Source organism: Macaca mulatta, chromosome 4, assembly GCF_049350105.2.
Source record: "Macaca mulatta isolate MMU2019108-1 chromosome 4, T2T-MMU8v2.0, whole genome shotgun sequence".
Lineage (NCBI taxonomy): Eukaryota > Metazoa > Chordata > Mammalia > Primates > Cercopithecidae > Macaca > Macaca mulatta.
Window position 1 is genome coordinate 113311325 of NC_133409.1, and position 24028 is coordinate 113335352.

Sequence of the window (24028 nt, forward strand, 5' to 3'; positions counted from 1 at the left end):
TATAGTTACTATGTTACCAGAGAAAAACTAAAATATTTCAATTATTAAGAAAAGTTCATATACATTTCAGAGAGAAAAATATTTTTAAAAACGTACACTCTTTAAATGTGCCACATAACGAGGCTTAAGAAATGAAGAGTATTTGTTCTAATTTCCCTTTGGGATTATAACTAACACATCTTGCTTCATGAGTCTAAGTAAGACTGCAAAGAAAGCAAAAACTAAAACGAAAACAACAACAAAAAATGCTTTTGGATTAGTTTCCCCTCCTCCTTCCTTGTGCCCTCATGCTCCACTTCTCCACACAAACTTCTTCATATCATTTCCTTCTTTCAGTGCCTCACACTCGCATGATGTAGGCTGATTTCTTTTTGTTTTTTTCCTTTCCTATCAAAACTTGTCTATGTTACCGGCTTGTACAAGTTTATCTGAAGAGATTCCTTCTCTCCCCAAAGAATATATTATTGTTAATTATTTTATGCAGCATAGAAAGTTAGCTGGGAAAAACTCCTTACTATTAGCCCAAGTAAACTATGTCTGAGAGTTGAGGAGAGGTAGGGCAAGCAGGCAGGGAGCAGGGATATTAGGATTCTTACAACCTTTTAAATTACAATGTGTATGCAGCTTTATTATCCATCTAGACCAGTACATTTCTGTCTAATAAAAACCTGGTTTGATACATCTAAAATGACCCTCTTAATTTTGTTTCCTCAAAATATTTGCAAAAACTAATTATATGACCCTTATTACCATTTTGATCTTCTTCATTTTCTACTTCTTGTTTTGAACTACAAAATACATACTAGCTGATATAGCATCTTTAACAGTGAGGACATTTAATATGTAAGTCAGAATAAATCCTAATATGATTATAAATTGTAAAACAGAAAGTCTTGGGATTATGTAACAAGTTTGTTGTCATATATATAATGAGAGAGAAATTGGTATGAGGTGAATTCAGAAACGTGGGAGAGTAAGATCAGGAAGGAGAGTTTATAAGCTATGGAAAAGAGATTAAGACTGGTCCTTAGGATCCTTCATGGATTGTGAATTGAATATTGAGACCTCTATTGATGAGGACAATTTGTAATTTTCAATATTTAGTTGCATTACTTGAACTTGTCCACATTGAAATTCTGATAATAATAAATGATTCTTATTCTTTCAACATATTCTAGTCAGTTTTTCATTAACTCAAAGTTTTAAAAGTCATTTGCAAATCTGATAATTTTGCTATGCATTTTATGTACATTTTTTGAGACACAAATGAGAGTATTATTATATATCATCCGTCCCAAACTGATTCCTGTGGGATTTATATTCCCAACTCCAGCAGACTTTCTTTCCTGATAAATATTATGGTCAATTTCTTCTGTGTCTTCACCAACATATTGGAATGCATTAGCTAAATATGCCACCCATCCTTACGGCTACTCTATCTGCTTTTCTTTACTATTTTACTTGCAGAATTCTGCTGGAGAATCTACAGAAATGTCAGGATTTGGTCAATTTCATAGTTACAATGTCCATGCTCAGTAAAATGCCTACAACAGAGAAAGCAGTGGTTTCTCATCTCTCATCAATCTTTTTAGCACACTCTCCACAGTGGTTACTGAAAACTTCTCTTCTGATGATTTTTTTTAACCTTTAAAGGAAAGTATGAATTAACTAACATGTACCCTTTTTTCTTCCCATTATTTCCATAAAGATGGAATTCTATTACAGCTTGAAATTTCTCTCTCTAATATCGGTCTACAAAAAAACACCATTGTGAAATTCTGGGCAATGTTCTTTACTTTATAAAGAAGTTTAAGAGTATACGGAAATGTCTGCTATCATATTTTGTTATTAAAATTTAAGATGAGCTGGGAAGAGTCAAAAGTTTATTTCATGGATATCCAATTTTAGCAATGAAATATTCTACAATTTTGACAAAAGTTCTGGAAAACATAGAAAAACATGTATAACAAGTGTTATCATTGGGAGGGGGTTAAGTTATATGAAAAATGATTGGGTGAATAAAATATGAGGTGCTTTTTTTTCTCAAAAAATATATGTCTAGATGCTTAAAAGCATTCTTTTATGAGGACATGTGTAGATTCCTAAACAGTCTATAATATAATAATATTCAATGAAAAAACATTTAAGGTATTTTCATTTCTTTTAATTGAGGCAGTTCAGAGGATCTATCTAATCAGTCAGATTAATCTAATCAATCTGAAGATTACAGCACAAATATGCTTTCTACTGCCCCATTTCTTAACTTCCATTTGTTCTGCTTCTGTTTCTTGAAAAATTATTCCTATCACTTATACATATCTGAATCGTTTAAGACACATCTTAAGGTTTTCTGCTTTATAAAGCTATTCAGTCTCTCAAGCTTCATGACTGTTGTCTCCTGGTCCTTTGTTTCATATTTTGTACTGGTTATATTAAGATTCTGATATTTCATAACAGCAAGCACTTTATGCACCACTAAAACTGCTACAGTCCCCTTCCCATTGCTGAATGAATTGATTTATGAGTAGGAAGTGGAAAAAAAGTGATCAGTATAGAAATATACTGTGATATAACCCATCTTTAAAAAATCAAACAAAATTCCTTTCTTTTTGATCCCCCCTCTTCCTGTAGACTTTTTGCTGAAAAATCTCAAGTAGTTATTTATATATCCTCTCCTCCTATTTTTTTCTGAACAAATTTGAATCAGGCTTTGTCCCCAACATTTCGCTAAAACTGCCTTTTATCAGTCGCCAATAACTCCACATAGCAAAATCCTGTCACTTACCAGTCCTAATCCTTTTGACCTCTCAATATGTCATGCATTTGTCAAACAATTTGATTCCTTTGTCTTGAAATACTTTATTCTAATGGATTTTCCAAACTTGTGCCTCACTGGCAGGACCTTGATCCTCTTTTATCACTAAATGTAAGAGCACCTCAATGTCCAGCCCTTTGGCTTATATTCTTCCACATGAAATGAATTCCATAGATGTCTCACCTGGTTCCAAGCTTTATGTAGTATCTATATGCTGCAGATCCCAATTGTTTTCCTGCACCTTGTACTCAACCCTGGACTCCAGATTTATATATCTAGCTGTCAACTGACATATCTGCTTGGATATATCTAATAAGGCTCTCAAACATAAAGTGTTCAACCCCTCAAAACACCTGCTCCCTCTCCAGTCTTCCATATCACATCATAGGCACCCATCTACCCAACTGCTCAGAGTAAGAACAAAATATCCAATCTTGGAAGTAAGACAAGCCCAACCAACCAACCAACCAAATTGGTTTCTTGGCCACTTTTCTTGAGCATTCCCTAACGTGCTTGTGCACTGGCTAACAAGAGCACCTAAGGTCATTTGACTGTCTACAGAAGTGTAAAATTTTGACTTAGTATTTACTTGTATAATTATAGTCCAAATATTTTATATTCTTTGTAAAGTTAGATGTTAATTTGAAAAAAAAAACTAATAAAGGGCAAATGATTACTATCTGGCCCTAGAGAGGATAACCAGTAAGTCATAGTTTCATTGACTTAGAATACATTATCCAGTTCTGAATCTAACTTAGTAATCTAATTTTAGTATTCCATTTTTCCCCAATAACTATATGTGTGTGTACAAAATTACAAGGGTTTCTTGGATCATCTTTGGAAACAGCTTGTTATACTGTTGGTTTTCTCACTAATTAATTAAAACTCCAACATTTGCTATTTTTCTGGTGATTGTTGTTTTAATTTGGAGAATTACATTCTGACAGTACTGGAAGTTCCACCAAAGACACTTAAATGAACTCTCTACTTAAGCCAATTAGCTGTGTTGTCCAAGCAGGGCATTTCATGGGCTCTATAAGCCCAAGGATGCCTTTTCCTGGCTTCCAGATTTAACCTCAAGAGGCAACAGCACAGTCTTCTTTCTGTTTTCTTTTTTCTGACTCTGGTTTTCTATGCATGTTTTGATTTTGTTTTGTTTTCTTTCTTTCTGGTTCTGGTTCTTGGCAAGACTGGCTCTGATTCTGCATTGCTTATGACCAATAATACTTTCTAAACTAGTAGCAGTAACAATAGGGAATCTACCTATGGGTGAAATCTGTCAGATGGCTGGCCAACAGATTTCAATGTCAGGAATACATTGAAAGCTGGGTGGCAGATAATAGAAAATCTAGTTTGGTAGACTTTTTGCATTTTTTTTTTTTTTGGCATGCTACTAAAAACTCACATCACTCAAGAAATACATTGTGCACACTGAAAGAAGAAAAACCCTTTAAAGTCTAGGCTTAGGTTACTATGTTAATTTTAACCCTATAGCTGAGTGGTAATGCTGAACCTGCTAGTTCTTTTTGCTCAAAAATCATCTTTTCAATTGGTGACAAAAAAATTTCTTACTTTGTGTATAGCATAGGGATAGTTGTTCAAGTAGCAAATACTAGATCTCAAGGTATTTTATTTTTATACTTCTGTTTTAAAAAAATGTTTTAATTTTCAATTTCATGGGTACATACTAGGTATATATATTTATGGGGTATGTAAGATTTTTGGGGGGGCTTTTTATCACACTTTAGGTTCTAAGATACATGTGCAGAACATGCAGGTTTGTTACATAGGTATACACGTGCCATGGTGGTTTGCTGCACCCATCAACCCATCATTTACATTAGGTATTTCTCCTAATGCTATCCATCCCCTAGCCCCTCACCCCTCAACAGGCCTTGGTGTGTGATGTTCTATACCCTGTGTTCTCATTGCTTGACTCCCACCTATGAGTAAGAACATATGGTGTTTTATTTTCTGTTCCTGTGTTAGTTTGCTGAGAATGATGATTTCCAGCTTCATCCATGTCCCTGCAAAGGACATGAACTCACCCTTTTTTATGGCTGCATAGTATTCCATGGTGTATATGTCCCACATTTTCTTTATCCAGTCTATCACTGATTGGCATTTGAGTTGGTTCCAAATCTTTGCTATTGTGAATACTGCTGTAATAAACATACATGTGCGTGTGTCTTTATAGTAGAATGGTATTTTAAATTTGATAGAACTTCTGTTCTGACTGATCTGTACAGGTAAGTACTTACATAATTCTAGCACAGAGAATTAAAGAATCCCCAGAGAATAAAGGAATTGAACTCCTAATACTTTAAAAATGCTATCCTTTTAAGAAAAATCCCTTTTCAAAAAATTGCTAACTCAGCAGAATCAAAGTGAATTCTTGAAGATAGCAAAGTAGTTTAATAATTTTGGCTTAACAGCAGGTTTATGAAAACCACAATGATATTCTACTTTAAATGTACTAGGATTGCTATAATAAAAAATAGACAATAACAAAGGTTGACTAGAATTAGGAGAAACTGGAGCCCTCAACATTGCTGATGGGGATGTAAAGTGATGCAGCTGCTTCAGAAAATATGATGGCACTTTAAATACAGGTAAACTAGAGTTACCATATGATCCAGCAATTCCATTCCTAAGTACGTACTCAAGAGAATCGAAAATATATATCCACACAAACATATATGAACTATTCATATGAAAATTATTAGCAAAAGTCAAAAAATAGAAACAAAACAAATGCTCATCAACTGATAAATAGAGAAACAAAATGTGTTAAATCCACACAATGAAATATTATCAACCATAAAAAGAAATGAATTTTGGGACCTCATACTGATAGCTACGGAAAATGAGATCTGGTGGTAATAACACTTTGGTCCACATTATAAATTACACATATGATTTGGTAGGAAATAATTAAGCATTAAATGGAAAAGGTGATAAAGTATCTATACACATTCAGCCAAATCAAAGATGCCATCAGTATTAAGACATATCATAATTTTATGTAATTTTTTTGGTGGCTTAAAACAACACAAATTTATTATCTTTCAGTTCTGGAGGTCAGAAGGCCTAAAATCAAGATGTCAGCAGAGTTATGTTCCATCTGGAGGCTCTAGGGGAGAATCTGTTTCTTTACCTTTTCTAGTTTATATAGGCTGCCCCAATTCCTGATCTGATGGCCCCTTCCTCCGTCGTCAAAGGGAAGAAAGGGAACAATGGCTGGTTGCATCTTTCTCACGTGGAATCACTGTGACCTCTGCTTCTATTGTCATATATCTGTCTTTGACTCTGCTCCCTCCTTTTTTCACTTATAAGTACTCTTGTGACTACACTGGACCCACTGGATAACACTGCATAAGCTTCCTTCTTTAAAGTCAGATGATAGCAACCTTAATTCCATCTGACACCCCAATTCCCCATTTTTCTGAGGATTAGGATTTGTCGGGGGCACATTGTTCTGCCTACCAGACCAAGTAACTCTGGAATGGGGGTATGGAGTCTCTCTCCTAAGAAAGAAAAATGCTAATTAAACAATGACATGCCATCAATTGGAGAATATGCACTGACTGTATAGATGGTAAAATACAAACAAGTAATGTGGATAAAATAAATTAAATTACGGTAACAGACAAACGAATTTAAACAATAATTTTTTAAAATAATAATAAAATAACATTAAAACATCAGAAGCTTACTTTCCCAAACATAGACTGTTACTTATAGATACAGAAGTGATGGGTGATGTAAGACAATCAAACTGCACCTTCATTTGCCAGATTTTGGCTCATTATTACAACGTAAGGAGGCTGACACAACGTTTTGGAAGAGGATAAAAAATAGAAGTCCTAAAATACCTTCTTTCAGAAAGCAAGAATGTTTTCAGAAGACATGAGGAGGGGCTATGTCAGGATCGTTCCCACTCTTCACGACAAGCTTAGCTTAAAAACAGTTACAATCAATTTACATATATTCAATCCACTAAAAGAACCTAGAAGTCTACTACAATTCTATTGTAAGCCTTAAGGAGGAACAAATAGTATAAATAATAATAATGCATATAAGTTCACAATGCTGTTTACAAAAATGTTAAAAGTTAAACAACAAAAATTATATGAGTCCTACACTTACATCTGGATCAATACACAAGTTACTAACCACAAACAGTAGATCAATATTGTTGATCAATATTAAGAAGCCATCTCTAGGCATCCATCCTATAATTTTCAGTGGTTGTAACACAGGGACTGGTGATTAATAATCAAGGTGGCATTAAATACCTCCTAAAGGTGTCTGGTAGATCATTTTGATAATAAGAATCAGAACTGAAAAATGAACTCAAGCTAGATCACTATTTATATTCAATCTCTTCAAGTAAGCTGGACCTTAAGAAGTAATTATCCCTGTAATTTTTATGAAATCTCATTCCCGCTCACACATGTGTTGAGTTTTATGTGAAGCTACAAGTAGTCTTCAGTGTTGAGGGCTTATGCACATTTCGGTAGTTTATTCCTAGGTCTTAGATTTATTTCTAGGTATTTTATATTTCTGACTACATTACATTGATGGCATTTTATAAATTTCATTTCCTAAGGTTTGTTGCTAGTACATAAAAATAAAATTCCTTTTTATACATATAAAACATACATATAAAATAGACACATAAAAATTGTTTTTTATATAGACTTCTAGGTCCTTTTAGTGGGTTGAATATATGTAAATTGACTGTAATTGTTTTTAGCTAAGTTTGTCATGAAAATATTTTATATATTTCCTATATGTATAATCATATAAACTGTAAATAATGATCCATAAATTCATCCATCATTTATCATCCCTCTCTCTATCTGGATTCAATTTGCTAAAATTTTGTTTAGGGTCTATTTTAATGAGAGGTTTTGGCCTATTTTTTCTATCTTGTAATGTCCTTACCAAATGTATCAAGGAAAGGCTGGTATCATCGAGTTTCAAAATGTTCCTTAGGAAAAAATTGTGTAAGACAGAGTATTTATTCTTTAAATATTTGTAATTATTTATCAGGATTTACCTGGGTCAGGATATTTCTTCGTGAAAAGGTTGAAAACAATTACAGAATCATTTAAGAAACTAAATATAGAACTCTTCAGATTTTTAGTTTATTCTTATGTCATTTTTAGTAAGTTGTACTTTTCAGAAAATTTGTATATTTCATGTAAGTCAGGGTTAGGAAAATTTATTTTGTAAAGGGCCAGACAGTAAATATTTCATACTGACTCTGTTACAACTACTGGACTCTGTTGCAACCACTCAATTGTTGTGGTGGGAAAACAGCCATGGACAATATATTAGGAAATGGGCATAGATGTGTTCCAGTAAACCTTTATTCACAATAATAGGCAGTGGGCCAGATTTAGCCTGCTGGCCATAGTTTGCTCACTGTGATCTGAATCGAAAAACTTACCAGCATAAGTTGTTTATGGTATCATTTATATATCTGTATAATATGTATTATTGTCCCTTTTCATTCAATGGTATTGGTAATTTTTATTGAGTTCATTTACTTTGATGCAATTATTGATACAGATGTAGTTCAGTCCACCACTTTGTTTATTTGTAGTCATTCCATCTGTTTGTTGTTTTACTTCTCCTTTTTGTCTAATTAGGTATTTTTATTATTCCACATTTTCTCAACTATTAGCATCTGAGTTGTTCATTCTTCTATTATGTTATTAGTAACTACCCTAAAGATTAAAATAAGCACTTTGACTTACTTAAATCCTCCTTAAGTTATACATTTTAACCAATTTCAAAATAATGCAAGATTTGTATAATAACTTACTTCCATTTACTCCCCTCCCACCTTTCACTTAGGTATTTTATATATTTTTCACTTCTACATATGTTTTAACTAACACAAGATGTTGTTTTTATCATTATTAACTCTTTCCAATGTTCTTCATTCTTCCTCAAGGCTAGTGCTTCCAACTGGAGATACTTTTCTTCCACATGAACTCCCATTAGTATTTTTTGTAGTGCTGGTCACCTCGGGATGAATTCTCTTTGCTATCTATCTATCTATCTATCTATCTATCTATCTATCTATCTATCTATCTATCTATCTATCCATCCATCCATCCATCCATCCATCCATGCACTCATTTATTTCCTGAAAGACAATTCTGGGTAATATTTACTAAGCATAAAATTGCAGGTTGGACATTTTTATTTTTTCCTTTCAGCAATCTTTCTTCCGGCCATTCCATCAAATTTGGGGTCTCATAATATCTGCTGAAATTTCAGCTAGTCATATCTTTACTTCTCCAAAGATACTATGTCTTTTTTCCCCTGAGATTCTTTTAAGAAATGTTTTTGTTTAGTTTTCTGTACTTTGATTACAATAATGCTGATTTTTTTTTCTCTTACCTATATTATTGGGTATGTAAAGATTTCAGATTTGTAATTTGATGTCTTTTATCAGTCCTGGAAAATTATCGGTTTGTATTTCGGTATTCAAGCATTGCTCTGTCATTTCCTCTCCTTCTGGGACTCTAATATATTTGAATTTTTCATCAGGTTCCACTTGTTTACGTTCTCCTCCAATTTCTCTCTCTCTCTTCTCTCTGTGCATCAACTCATATACTTTCTACTAATTAGTTCACTAATCCTTGGTTTTACTATTTCTCACATGTCATTAAACCCATCTATTACATTTTAAAAAATTTTTAAATTATAATTTAATTTTTTAAAATGGATTTCAGGTCTCTGCTAAATAATCCATTCTCCTTTGATTTCTTTAACATATTAATCACAGATATTTTAAAGGCTCCATTTGGTAACTCTTGTTAGTGTTTAGCCAGGTAGTCCTTTTTTGTTGTTGTTAAACATGACTCATACATTTTAATCAGATATAAAACTGAGTGGATGAAACCCTGTGGAGGCTCTGGATGATATTATTTGCCTCCAAAATAGGTAAAATTCTCATTTGATTGACAGAAAGATTTCATCTTGTTCTTGTACAAAGTTTCGTTTTAAAGATTTGCTATTACTCACAGAGTGTAATGCTTATTTCTAGAGTTTGGCCCTTCTGAGATACGTAAAAGAACCAAAGGTGTTTGTTACACCCCTCTAACTATGGGAACTTGAAGTCCAATCCATCTCCCCAGCACTGGCAGCTGCTGGAATTTGTGCTTGGCTCTGTGGCCTTCCAGCTGCTGCTTTTTTTTTTTTTTTTTTTTTTTTAGTTATTTTTTATTATTATACTTTAAGTTCTAGGGTACATGTGCATAACGTGCAGGTTTGTTACATATGTATACTTGTGCCATGTTGCTGTGCTGCACCCATCAACTCGTCAGCACCCATCAACTCATCATTTACATCAGGTATAACTCCCAATGCAATCCCTCCCCCCTCCCCCTCCCCATGGATGCAGCTGGAAACCATCATTCTTAGCAAACTATCACAAGAACAGAAACCAAACACCGCATGTTCTCACTCATAGGTGGGAACTGAACAATGAGATCACTTGGATTCAGGAAGGGGAACAGCTGTTGCTTTTTGTTTGCTTTCCCGGAACCTTCGCTGTGCATAGACAGCTCATTGGTCAACGTATGAGGGAAATCTACAGCAAAATTTGAAACTTTCCACCCTCACAATTTCCAGTTTCTCTGTCAGTGTCTGAACTGTGAAATTTATTTTCTCAGCCTAGTAAGTAAGAACACTGCTCTCTGCTTAAGGCTCTATTATTCCATGTCATCAAACTGGAAAGTAACCTCAGAGGAAACTAGGATGAATTTACCACTTACTTTGTGTTTTCCCCTCCTTTCAAAAATTGAAACTACTCAGATTTCTGCCTGCTTTGTTGCTCTCAAATGCCTTCCAATAGTTTTTGCTGTTGTTGTTCATTGTTTGTTCTTGTTTAGCTTTTATAGTTTTATATGTGGAGAAGTTAGTATGATATAAACTATACTGTCATGCCTGGGGAACTGTGACCATGTCATATTGCTGCTTATTTTTGAATGGTAGAAGTAGACCAGTTATGTTGTTATAAAAATCTTCATAGGGTTTCATAATGAAGACATACGTTAAAATCATGCTATAGCAATTTATTTGTAAATTACACTGAATAGCTTTTGCCACATGATTCCTATATACAGTCCCCCAGTACCCTGCTTCTGCCACAGAATGGCAGACCTGAGATGGTCCTCTTCAGTTCATGTAGTCTGCTACTCTAGAGGTACAAAATACTGTTTCGAGGTACTCCAGGGCAAAAACTTCCCCTAGCTCCTACATGTTCTAGAAGGGAATTTTTCGTTGGGCCTTTTAAAGCTGTGGTATTTATTTTAGAGAGCTTTACATTCTGTTCAATAGCTGAATAAGTAAGCATCTACTTTTGGCATTTCCTCTCATTTTGGTCCACATTTCACTGAATTTGAAAACTGCTTTCTATAGTTTATAATTTACAGATGTGGTTAAATCCTAGTTTCACGTTAGATGGAGTTTTTAGTCTTTTTAGTCTTCTTATAAAAATGAGGTGAGTAAACACATCTGTTCTCTGTAACTTTATTATTATTTTTTTGAATTTCTAATCAACTTTCTTTTTTTTTATATGTTTCCTTTTTTTTTTTAATTTATTTATTATTATTATACTTTAAGTTCTAGGGTACATGTGCATAACGTGCAGGTTTGTTACATATGTATACTTGTGCCATGTTGGTGTGCTGCACCCATCAACTCGTCAGCACCCATCAACTCGTCATTTACATCAGGTATAACTCCCAATGCAATCCCTACCCCCTCCCCCCTCCCCATGATAGGCCCCGGTGTGTGATGTTCCCCTTCCTGAGTCCAAGTGATCTCATTGTTCAGTTCCCACCTATGAGTGAGAACATGCGGTGTTTGGTTTTCTGTTCTTGTGATAGTTTGCTGCGAATGATGGCTTCCAGCTGCATCTATGTCCCTACAAAGGACACAAACTCATCCTTTTTTATGGCTGCATAGTATTCCATGGTGTATATGTGCCACATTTTCTTAATCCAATCTGTCACTGATGGACATTTGGGTTGATTCCAAGTCTTTGCTATTGTGAATAGTGCCGCAATAAACATGAATAAAATACCTAGGAATCCAACTTACAAGGGATGTAAAGGACTTCTTCAAGGAGAACTACAAACCACTGCTCAGTGAAATCAAAGAGGACACAAACAAATGGAAGAACATACCATGCTCATGGATAGGAAGAATCAATATCGTGAAAATGGCCATACTGCCCAAGGTAATTTATAGATTCAATACCATCCCCATCAAGCTACCAATGAGTTTCTTCACAGAATTGGAAAAAACTGCTTTAAAGTTCATATGGAACCAAAAAAGAGCCCGCATCTCCAAGACAATCCTAAGTCAAAAGAACAAAGCTGGAGGCATCACGCTACCTGACTTCAAACTATACTACAAGGCTACAGTAACCAAAACAGCATGGTACTGGTACCAAAACAGAGATATAGACCAATGGAACAGAACAGAGGCCTCAGAAATAATACCACACATCTACAGCCATCTGATCTTTGACAAACCTGAGAGAAACAAGAAATGGGGAAAGGATTCCCTATTTAATAAATGGTGCTGGGAAAATTGGCTAGCCATAAGTAGAAAGCCGAAACTGGATCCTTTCCTTACTCCTTATACGAAAATTAATTCAAGATGGATTAGAGACTTAAATGTTAGACCTAATACCATAAAAATCCTAGAGGAAAACCTAGGTAGTACCATTCAGGACATAGGCATGGGCAAAGACTTCATGTCTAAAACACCAAAAGCAATGGCAGCAAAAGCCAAAATTGACAAATGGGATCTAATTAAACTAAAGAGCTTCTGCACAGCAAAAGAAACTACCATCAGAGTGAACAGGCAACCTACAGAATGGGAGAAAATTTTTGCAATCTACTCATCTGACAAAGGGCTAATATCCAGAACCTACAAAGAACTCAAACAAATTTACAAGAAAAAAACAAACCACCCCATCAAAAAGTGGGCAAAGGATATGAACAGACATTTCTCAAAAGAAGACATTCATACAGCCAACAGACACATGAAAAAAATGCTCATCATCACTGGCCATTAGAGAAATGAAAATCAAAACCACAATGAGATACCATCTCACACCAGTTAGAATGTTCTCTGTAACTTTAAATCTGTGATCATGAGGTCTCTTTGAGAAGTAAAATGAGTAGGCCTTGATGACTCATTTGAACATGCATTCCCACTGGGAGTGATACTGTCCTCAGAAGGGGATAACTGATTCTTGGTGAAGGTAGAGGGAACAAAAAAATCTTAAGATAATAGGTTAGTGGTCCTCCAAAGGCTCACAGTATATAAATAGTATGTCTGTAGTATTAAAATTTCATGTGGGGAGGGCAATTAGGAAAGGAACACCTAAAAGATTCCTTAGGGGAGTGATAATAAAGAAAGATTGAGAAACATTGAATTAGGAGGAGGACTGGGGAGAGGTAAAAATCTGGGTGGCTTCCAGTTTTTTGATTTGAGAACTGGGTGGATAATGGCGTAAAAAGCATATAATTACTCTGTTCAAATACTAAACAATCCAATAATGTTTTCACACTTGTTCTAAGAAATGTTGTTTTACAAATAACCAGTTAAAAATATATATGCTCATGTATTTCTATTGTAAATGCAACACATACAAAAACAAATACATATTTAAACAAAAGCTGATATACATACTCAGTGAATACCAAAACATGAGAAAACAATTACTTACATCATGTATGGACCATAAAACTATATAAATGAGTCACAAATAATAAAGTCATAAAATTAAAGATGAATACACACAAATGCTGCCTTGATGTATCTGTTGTAGTTTACAAAGTAACAAATAATACAATTAATTATTTCAGATGATTCAGAAAACTTTGAAAATATTTCCACTAATTACAAGAAAACAGCATGTATGTCATCTTGGGGATACATTAAGGTCTATGCTTTCTTTATTCATACGCTGCATAAGTAGTATGTATACAGTTAGCAAACACCAATCAATTCACACTTGGTTATCATGTCTGTGCTTTAGGATAGTCCAGCTGAAATCAAGGTAATCATATGTTAAAATGAGTGAAGAAACAAAGCTTTAAATGATTTTCTAAATGAATAAAAAAGATAAAGTAAAAATATACTTTAAAATTTTTCCTACATTGCTTTAAATTGAACAGATATCAAGATTAGTATAAAAAGAGTAGTAGAAAGTCTATTAACTGTACAAGCTGAAGTAATGAGCTTGGAAATAATATATATTTCTTCGGACAATCTATATAATGTTATTTAAAGCTAAAATGCTAAAAAACAATAACAAGTATTTAATCTATCTCATATACCAAGTGTATAGTAAACATAATTTATAGTAGAAAAACAGACCAACTAAGACCAATATAGAACAATCTACTAGTTTTCTTTTTCTTTGAAATTTGTTTTTTCTTAGTGTATTATACTGAAGTCTCACTACACATTGCATAATCCTTCAGCCAAATTATGGTACTATCTGAATTTTAAAAACAGGTAATAACTAGAGAAGTAGAACCACATCACATATTTTAATTCTTTCCTTGGAAGTAACAGCACTAGAATTTACTGTGCCATATATTTTGGTTTACAATATGTTTTTAAAGCAGCAGTGCCTAGCTTCCTTTTTAAAAATAAACTACTTCACAGACTTCTGTTGTATTAAACAAATACCAGTAGAACTGCTTTAGTTGAAGTTGCTGAAGTCCTGCAGTCTAGGAATTCTCCTGCCCGTTTAGTTTTTCTCCTGCTCCTTGGACAGTTTTCTCCTGTCTATGAGGCAATTCTTGGAGACAATAAGGAGCATCAGAACACCAACGGTCCATGGGCATAACTTTGAAAACCACTCTAATAAAACTGAACTCTTCAAGTGTCAAATCCGACAGTTAAATTCATCCAGCTCACCATGAAGCACCGTGAAGTGGATAAGTTAAATATTAGTATCAAAATTCAAATTTTAAATGCTGTTGCACTATATTATGTTTTAGCCATCTCTCATAAGACATTCAAAGATGACTTTTAAAAGTATAAAGTAATTAATCTAATACTTCATACCATGTATGCAGTAACTGAGTTATGAAGCACAATGCTATATTTTCAAAGTATTCTGATATACACTATTTCATTTTATTCTCAAACAGTCCTGTAAGGTAAGAGTGGCAGGTATGATTCACATTTTTCAGACGAATATACATTTAATATTATTATTACATTTGTATGAAAATCCACTAAAAACATAGATCTAGGAATCATGTGTGTTTTGTTTTATACCAGATAGTACACAGCACCTGCATATAAGACGTACCCAATAAATGACTGGTGAATAAGTAAATGAATAAATGTATGAATAAATGAAAAAAAAATCAAGGTCTAAAGAAGTTGTACACTTGTTGAATGAAGCTCTCAATATTGGTTAGTAAAAGTACTGAGCCATAGCTGATGGAACCAAAGATTCACATCTGAGTCAAAAGCAGTCTTTAAGGGCAGGCTTGGTAGAATTCACATTGTCCTGGCATGGGAACTCTGATCACAAGATGCTCTTTATTCAGCAATCACTAACCACTCCCTTAACTTGAGACTCACTTCATTCTTCTCCCTTATATTCAACTATCCTCTGAGACTTCAGAATCTCTTTCTCAGTTTGAGCTGTATCTACCTTTACCTCCCACATTAGTTCTTCATTCCCCGCTTTCATTCCACCTCATGACTGACATGGTCCTGTCTCTGCTGGTGCTCTCTTCTTTCCCGAAAGTTTTACAGCTCTTGGCTCCTTTCACCACCTCCTTCTATGTTCCTCATTGTTATTTTTTTTAAGCCCCTTAGATATTACTTCCAGTTCAAGATCCAACTCTGTTTGCTCTGCCTTGGCATTTGCCATCTAACCTGGGATAAAGTCTCTAGGGCCATGATCCTTCTTACTTTTCACACCTACATGTTTTTTCTTATTTATTAATTATTTTAAAATATTATCCTTTTCAAGTGAGCAAATGTAAAAAAAAAATTTTTTTAAATGGTAACACATCAAATACGAACTATTTCTGGCAGTATGGTAGATGATATATTCTGATTCCAAAAAATCCTTTCACTTCCAAATGCCAATTCATTATGATGAGAAAATTACAACAAATGCCTGTTAAAATACAAACTTGAGGTCACAAGAAGGAAAGGCATATCTCCTTAGCCAAAAACCAAACGAGAACTAAAACAGGTTGGAAAGTGAATGATGAATGTCTTTGGAAATATTGCAGGTCTAGTGAGGAGTTAGAACAGAAATCCTCATGAGTCAAGACCCTTAAAGAACAACAAGGAAAAATGTGTATCTCAGTCTAAGCTCTCATAGAACCTCACTGGTGGCTTTCTAATGTACTTTTCTCAGAGAGGAGAATGATCCAGAATGAAGGTCTAAGATGCATGAAAAATGATTAGCAAAGAAACTAGAATGCATATGGTTTACTATAAGACATTTAAAAAAATAACATGCAATAAGGGGAAAATGAACCAATCTATAATTAAAACTTTGTACAAGAATATGCAAATGCAGGAGGGACAGTAGCACAGCTAAGCATATGACAGTCATTTTTTTTCCTAGGAGGAAGTAGAGGTAAGTATTAACTTCAAATTAACTACTTAACACAATTTATAAACTTGAGAAACTAGTCAGTAAAAATCACAGAAACTGCATGATTTCCAGTGTAATGGAGGGGGGAAATGAAAGAAAAATAATTCAATTAAAAAACAATCAGGAAAGAGAAAAAATAGAATAAGAAAAATTAAAAGCATACACTGATATAGAATTCTAACTCTATAAGAAATCAAAATAAATGCAAATTGATAAGCTAGCCAAATTAAATGATAGAGATTGTGTGGTTAGAAAAAAATTAAATCTAGCTATTTGCTGTTTACACGAGTATAACACATTGGTCATAGAAAAGTTGACACAAAAAGATGTGAACAGTGAATAGTTAGATTGAACACTAACTGAAAATAGCTTGTGTTATCATGTAGGAAAACTGACTTTAAAACAAAATAATATTATAGGAATAAAGAGATTTATTACATAATAATAAAAGGTTAAATCACCAGAAAGACAAAAGAAATTCTGAACTTGAACCTAATTAAGTATCTCATATAAGAAGAAATGAACAGAATAAAAAAAAAACTTGACAACTCCTCTTTATAGATTCTGACTGAGCATTTTCAGTAAATACCAAATCAAATAGGCAAAAGAGTAGTAAAATAACTGAAGTTCTGAATGGTTTGGATAATAAGCTTCATGTATTGGATATATAGATAACTCTAACTGAAGATTTAAGAGATACACATTCTTCTCAACCACATGTGTAATATATACAAAAATGACCCAAAAAGTAGGTGACAGATCAAACTTCAAAAACTTCAAATAATCAATATCAAACACAACACACTCTGACCACAATGCCATTAAGGCAGTTAAGTTAGAAATAAATAAAAAAACTCCATACTTTTGGAAATTTAAAGACTTACTTCTAAATGATTAATAAATAAAAAGGAAATAAAAATGTGATGAAATTTAAATATACTTAAAATTACATAAAAAATGAATATATTACAAACCAAAATTGGTGAGATAAAGATAAAGCCACATTTCAAGGGAAGGAAAGTTAAACTTATTTATAATAATACAGTATTAGAAAAAATAGAACAATGAATTTCATTCTTACAAAAGCAACATGCAGAAAATATAAAAAAAGATGCCAATCATGACATCAAAAATGTATGGTATGTATAATTATATCTACAACAGCTATGCATAAACTTTATTGAGAAAAATGTAAAGTTTCACTGAGAGACATTAAAAAAAATCAATTGAGATATACGGTGTTGGAAGGCACAATCTTCTAAAGATTCTGATTACCCATAAATCAATTTATACATTTAATATAGTTCCAAACTAAGGATTTATTCCGTAGAACTTGATACACTTATTCTAAAATCAATATGTAAGAACAAAGGACAAAAACAGCCATGACACTCCTGCTAATCAACAAGAATAAGGTTGGGCATGGTAGCTCACACTTGTAATTCCAATACTTTCAGGAGCTGAGGTATGTGGATTGCTTGAGCCCAGGTGTTCAAGACCAGCCTAGGCAACATGACAAAACCCTATCTCTACCAGAAAAAAAAAAAAAAAAAAATTAGCCAGGTGTGGTGGCATGCTCCTGTAGTCCCTGCTACTTGGGAGGCTGAGGTGGGAGGATTAATTGAGCCAGGAGGTGGAGGCTGCAATGAGCTGTGACTGTGCCACTGTACTCCAGCTTGGGTGATAGAACAAGATCCCTTTCTCAAAAAAAAATAAAATAAAATAAGAATAAGAATAAAACAGGCAGATTTGCACTACTATGGTATGTATTATTAGTTTTATCAATAAGCTGTATGAATTATGACAGAGTGGTTTTAGTACAGGAATAGACATTAGATACACCAAAGAAATGCAGGCTAGAAATAGACTTAGTGTTTGTAAAGTCTTGACAAAGGACAGAGCAGCATTTAGATCAGTGAAAGACTGGGCCTAAAATACAAAGTGACTGATTTGGAAAGGTAAAATGAGATTCAGATACAATGGTAATATTTGATTTTTTAAGCTTGGTGGTAGTTACCTAAGCCTTTATTATTATTTATACATTTTGTGTATCTTAAATATTGCATTACGAATTACAAAAAAAGTTTAGGTTAAATGCAGGAAAGTGTTTTTGAGCTAGGCTAGCAGCTTCTCAATTCTGGCTCTACCACTTACTGGTCATGTGAACTCAACAGGCTGCTTTACCTTTATCTGTGAAATGAGATTACTAGCAATTACATGACACGGCTCTTTAGCAGTAACAATACTGCATATAAGTCACCTATCAGAATACCTGGTCTACTTATAAAGGATACTTAATAAATAACAATATTCTTTTACATTAAAATGTAATAATATAGATGCTATGGAAAAACTTAGGAAAGTGACACATCAAGTAGGTATTTGGGAAGCACTGATTTGGAGTACTAAAGGATATTGTATATATTCCAAATATGTTAATCGTTGCAGAAATATGAATACTTGGCCAGTCGCGGTGGCTCAAGCCTATAATCCCAGCACTTTGGGAGGCCGAGACGGGTGGATCACAAGGTCAGGAGATCGAGACCATCCTGGCGAACACGGTGAAGCCCCGTCTCTACTAAAAAGTACAAAAAAACTAGCCGGGCGAGGTGGTGGGCACCTGTAAGTCCCAGCTACTTGGGAGGCTGAGGCCGGAGAATGGCGTAGACCCGGGAGGCGGAGCTTGCAGTGAGCTGAGATCCGGCCACTGCACTCCAGCCTGGGTGACAGAGCGAGACTCTGTCTCAAAAAAAAAAAAAAAAAAAAAAAAAAAAAGAAATATGAATACTTGCCCAAAGAGAGAGTATTTAATGTTGATAACCAGAGTTCATGCCTGGGGACCACTAAAACAATTAGTTACCGGTTGACATAACATTGCTAGGCTCATAATAAGCATTTGGTTTTCTAATATGCAAACATAAACATATAAACACACATTTATAGCACATGAGGTCTTCCTCAAGGGCAACTTATTTGATCCTTTTTTTTTTTTTGACATGTTGTAATTACTACAAAGACCAGTTATATTAACGATGTTCAATGCCGTATTAGCTATCCAATGGCAAAATGATTAGCTTAAGAAGGCTTCAATATGTTACAAAAATAATCTAATTTAGTCTAAGAAAGAAAATAAAGCTACAGGAAATTACATTTCTACAAATAATGAGATGTTGCACGATGTACTTTTAAAACGCCATAAACAATGTGTAGTTATTTTCTCTAAGGTAAGAGTCTTTAAGATCTAATTGTGCATGGTCATATCTACAAATATAACCCCATCTTGATATTATTAGTTTGTATTAAATTTTGAAAACTTTATTATAACTGACCATTGTCATTGTCTATTATACAGTAAAATTCACCTTACATGTCACTGAACTTCACAGAATTTGATTAAACATATGTTAGTAAATCTATAATAAACTCACAGAGTATAAAGGTAAAAACAAAGCATTCTGCAGCTGTCTCAAACTGTACCAGTGATGCTTACTTCAAACTGCAGCCTTAAATGGTTTGGAAGGAAGAACCTAACCAGGAAAAGTTACCTGTCCCAAAAGTTATGTATTTGGCTATTATCAAGACTTTTGGGTTACATGTATTCACAGCTCAAGCAGTATTTTGATTATGGTATGAATATAACAATGCCACTATGAATATAACAATGCCAATTTATATATATGGCACAGTGATTGATTCAGTCATATGATATGTTAGTAAGTATAATATAGTAATTTATTAATATATTTACCATACATCTAGAGTCTTTTTAAAGGGTACATGTCACATTCTTTCTGTCCAGCTTTAATCTATTTACAGGAAAGGGTAGTGGGAATGGTTCATCAACCTTGAACTATCAAAATGTTATGAAACGAAACACTAGAAAAAAAACTAAAATAAATTTTTTCTCATATATTTAGTATTTTTCACTGTGTTCAGATTCATCTTTCCTTGTCATCTAATTTCTAAAATATTTTCTTCTCTTTTTTAGTATTTTCATAGATCTCAATAAACTTTGTTTTTCCATAGGACAACAGACAGGCAGGCAAAACTAAGTGTGGATAACTAAAATAAAAGAAATAAAATAATAATAATAATCCCTTTTGTTCACTCTTGATTACATCTGATGTTAGTAGGCATAATAATTAGTGAGCATATAAAAGAAAAGTTTCATTGATTTTAGCTATTAAAATAGCAAGCAATTTTGTAGTTAAGTACTTTTCATATGCTATCACAAAAATCCAAGGATTACTTTTGAATTTTATCCTGTCTTCTCTTACTGAATTGAAGAAATATTGTGAAATAGGAGGCATTTGAAATTATTTTCCATAACACTTTTCAAACATAACTGTAATATCAAGATTGATATTCCAGAAGATATTAACTTCTACATTTGCTATCACAACTTAAAATATCAAATAATTTAACCTACATTGTTTTAAAATCCTCAAATAAATAGAAGAATATTCCTATCAGTATATGCTTACTGATTATTATGCCTACTGACATCAAATGCCAAATTTTACTAAATGTATAGTTGTGGACCCTGCAAAGCCCCAAGGCCAAGGGGAACTTCTGGGTGGTTGACATAAGCCTGATCCCAGCAGAGTCGCTATGGTGGCAGAACACAGCCCTGTGTAGGTGTTGGCAGAAATGGGGTGCACGCGGAGCCTTCACCAAGGACCTGGGGCCCTACTTGCTGCAAGGTGCGCCCAGTCCCCTGCTGCCACCCAGTGAGGGCTTCAGCATCAAGTCCCTGCTAGGGGACTCTGGGGAGGAGGCACCCTGGTCCCATAGAGCAGCCCAGCTCCTTCAGGCACGGGGAGCAGTGGGGAGGAGGTGGTGCCCACCCCACCCCTGCCCTCTTCTGAGAGGCCTCTGTGGCCCCTCTGCCCCCTTCCCAGCCCCGTAAGAATGGAGAGGGAGGCTTCCCAGCAGGGAGCCATGGGGCCCTCGACCTTCTCCACAGAGCCTACGGCCTGGTCTCTCCACTTACTGCAGGACACCTCAGTTCCTGGGTGGCTGTCCATTGGGGGACACAGAGCCTCCCTCTAGGGGCAGCTGCTCACCTCCTACTTGCCTATCTACACTCCCAATGTGGTAATGCCCTTGGCACCATCACCCACCTACTGCCCCCAGTGTCCACTATCAACTGGCCCTGCCTACTGGGGGGGTGGCCTCTCAAACCTGAGGGCCCCCAGGACTGCTCTGGGATCTAGATGTCCTCTTCCAGGAGGTGCCACCCAACAAAAGCATCTATGATGTTTGGGTCAGTCACCCTTGGGACCTGGCAGCTCCTGCCCCAGGCTGGTTGCTCTCTTGGTGCAGCCCACGAGGCTCCTAAGGCAGGGGCTCCTCCTCTCTCCACCTCCCACCCCCAGCTTGTTGATAGGGAGCCAATGCCAGGAGGGTGTCTGTGACCACAGCAGACTCAAACCACCAGGCAGCAGCCTTGCTAAGTGTCCACAGTATTTACTGGACTACCCCACGCATGGCTGTGGCCCAGCTGGGCATGACCCTGATCCTGGTCAGTCATGCCTCTGTTTCCCCTATGCCAGAGGCAAGGCTGGAGGAGCAGGGCTGAGTCTGGAATAGCCCTTTCATGTCTCCTCTTCTCAGTCCACCACTCATCCATCACCAGGTGTCACCTCCCCTCCCATGCTCCAGGCTGGGGGAGGGAGAGCCTAAGGGTAGATCCAGCCTGAAGTCCTGCCCTCTGTCATCTGTCTGGGAAGGAGGTAGCACCTTTTCTGGGAAAAAGGTTAGGGAGTAGACTGGACCCTACATGGTCTTGGTGGGGGGAAGATAACAGGAATTTACAATGTTTTTTTGTTTGTTTGTCTTTTAAAAAAGATAATAAAGTCCTTATACATGATAGGAAATAAAAACTTTGCTGCTTATTATTACAACTTATATGTAAATATATTCTATCATAATTCATTAGCTTTGTTCATCTTTTAACCATGAACCTCAGTAAACAGAACTATAAAAATTATGCAGATGTTAGTTGCTAAAAAATAAGTAAGAAACAGTAATATATTAAGAAAAATTATTCCTCATAGTGTTACCTATAAGGGCAGGGAACATTTATATCTGAAGAGCCTGCAAGGCTTGTTCACAGGATTTTGATGCTTTTATGTTGATGTCATTTTATTCTTTATCATTCCAAACTATCCTCTCTCAGGTTTTTACCACGGGATTGACGACGGAAGCAAAATAACTTCGTGTGTGTGTGTGTGTGTGTTTGTGTGTGTACTGCTGCATGTGTGTCTATGAGAATATGTAGACAGAAGAAAGCATATGAAGGGATAATTTGTCTATGAATGTCAGAAGACGTGTCACATCTTATTTTTTTCTCTCTATTCTTCCTAATTATTCTAAGATCAAATATGTACCACATATGACAAATCACTGACATACAGCATGAGATTACAAGAAAAGTAGCTCTTCATGTTAGCTTAAGGTTAAATTTGTTTAACTATTAGCTGTAGTGCTTAAATTTACATAATCCACTTACATAAAATAAACTCTCAGTTTATATGGGTTTTAAACTACAAAGAAGGGAAAAGAAGCTGAAAACAAAAAAGTCCTTAGAGAAAATAGATTTATCACTAAGAAGTTTCTTTGTACTCTTTCCAGGTCCACCCCTCTTCCCACCATCTTCACTAAATATGAAAATTCATATGAAGCAATGAAGGAAAATAATCCTCTATCTTTTGCTTCTTGTCATGATATAGTTACAGTCCATGCTGATTTGTTGAGTTGCCGTGTTCCCCACAAAGTAACACCGGTTCCAATACACTACTAACATGTAGATTCCCCCATTCTCCTTGTATAAAATCAGTCTCTTGACATTGTTTCCCTATTCTTTCTAAAAGAAATTGCATAGCCAAATTTTATAGGAAGATAAATTTCTGAAGAATTCTACTTCTGAAATTTTAGGAGAGTGAAAATGAACTCACAAGTTATTCTATGCAATTGCTTAGTAATACAAATTCTATTCACTAGTAATACTTTAAAGCACAGGGCTCAAGGTACTTGGCTCTACAGTGAATATAAACAAAAATTACTTAAAAAGGTAAAAAATTACTTTTTTAAAAGGTAAAAACAAAGTCCTTGGTTAGGTCCTATTTATTACATTCTTTGGTATTCAATAGTTTTTAAAACATTCTATCTTATTAAGAATTTAATAAAAAGGAATCTATAAGAATACTTCTTACCCCTCGATCTTAAACAGCTTAATATGGCTACGTTCTTGAGCTCTTATAATTCTTCCTTAAACTTTAAAGAACTGTACATTCTTTCAGAATCAAATGCTGAGAACACCAAAAGTAAAGATAAAACATTTTCTACTAATATATTTATCAGTTGAAATTGCTCATGTTAGATTATCAGAGTATGAAATTGTTAAATAACAGCAGGCTGATTACTTTTAATTTGCTTCAACAAACAAGAGAGAATCTTCAAAATACAATTCATTGTACATCACCAAAATGTGCACTAACATCAGACTTTCAGAGTACTGGAAA

The 24028-nt window shown here is 34.8% G+C and overlaps 1 protein-coding gene and 1 pseudogene across 28 annotated transcripts in view; one reads left to right on the forward strand and one right to left on the reverse strand.

Annotated features, from left to right (window-relative positions):
* The window catches only part of RIMS1 (regulating synaptic membrane exocytosis 1), a 491022-nt gene that overhangs the window by 63175 nt on the left and 403819 nt on the right, over positions 1–24028 (reverse strand). The gene's annotated exons all lie outside the window — the stretch shown is intronic.
* On the forward strand, positions 21012–21843 carry LOC106997990 (forkhead box protein H1 pseudogene; annotated as a pseudogene).